The sequence below is a fragment of the Pteropus alecto genome, unplaced genomic scaffold (assembly GCF_000325575.1).
Source record: "Pteropus alecto unplaced genomic scaffold, ASM32557v1 scaffold238, whole genome shotgun sequence".
In the NCBI taxonomy this organism is placed as follows: Eukaryota; Metazoa; Chordata; class Mammalia; order Chiroptera; family Pteropodidae; genus Pteropus; species Pteropus alecto.
Genome location: NW_006442104.1, coordinates 495989 through 497067, shown reverse-complemented (window position 1 = coordinate 497067; position 1079 = coordinate 495989). Strand labels below are relative to the sequence as shown.

General features: G+C 60.4%; 1 protein-coding gene across 1 annotated transcript in view; it reads right to left on the bottom strand.

Annotated features, from left to right (window-relative positions):
- MYC (MYC proto-oncogene, bHLH transcription factor) overlaps window positions 1-876 on the bottom strand; it is a 4986-nt gene extending 4110 nt beyond the window's left edge. The window contains exon 1 of the mRNA XM_006919843.3: window positions 270-876. The gene's annotated coding sequence lies outside the window, so the exon portion shown is untranslated. The remainder of the gene's footprint in view (window positions 1-269) is intronic.
- Window positions 877-1079: the final 203 nt, after the last annotated feature.

Below are 1079 nucleotides of genomic sequence, written 5' to 3'. Positions count from 1 at the left end.
CGGCTCTGCGTCAATATTCATCGGCAAAAATCTCCAAAGCCCAGTTTTAAAAACGCACCCCCATTTCCCCTCTGTTTTCTACCTTCCCGTCTTGACAAGTCACACTCTACCCCGATTCTGTTCTGCTTCGTCCCCACCCCACCCCAACTAGACTGAGAAGTGTCAATAGCGCAGGAATAGGAGAAAAGCCCCCGTTTCGGGCATTCGACTCATCGCGGCAATAAGCGGTAGAAAAAAAAAATAAAAGGCAAATAAATCCGGGTGCTTACCGGGTTTCCCACTATCCGAAGGAAATCCAGCGTCCAGAAAGGTGCAAGGAGAGCCTTTCAGAGGAGCGGGTCGTAGCAGGGGCGGGGAGATGTCTCCCCAAATGGGCTAAAGAGCTTCCCCGCGTCCGAAGAGTCGCGTTCTCGCTGGGGTGTTGTAAGTTCCAGGGGAATGTGCCCGCCTGCTGCAGTGGGCAAAGTTTCGTGGATGCGGCGGGGCGTGCGGATCGCCGGCAGAGGGTGGCGGGAAGGGTGGGCAGGGGGCGGCTGGGCCGGCGGCGAAGCCTTCCTTTCACTCTGGATCCTCTCCCTGCCCTGGGCGCCCGGAGCGCGACTCCGCTCGCCTGGCTCGCTCGGCTCTCTCCGCTCTGCAACCCTGACGGGTCCGCCCGCTCCCTCTGCCTCTCGCTGGAATTACTACAGCGAGTCAGATAAAGCCCAGAAAACTGGCTTTTATATGTGCAGTATTCCTCCACCCCCCAAGTCCTTTTTCCCGCCAAGCCTCTGAGTGCCCTCCCCTTCCCGAGGCAGGAGGGAAGAAGACGGCGGCCCAGAGAACCAAGGAGGCGGCAGCTGCCACCAGAAGCGCAGCCCGGGGGTCCTCCGCCGCGCAGACCCTTGCCTATAAAGGGCCGGTGGGCGGGGATTCGAGACAGGCTCTTTCCCCTGTACCCGCCCCCAGCCCTCTGCTTTGGGAACTCAGAAGGGGCGCTGGTGCGGAGGGAGGGACTCGCGGGGAGGAGACTCAGCCTCTGAGCCTGGCACGGGTGCGCGGAGCAATCGGATGTAAATAGCGCAGCGTGAATTAACTGC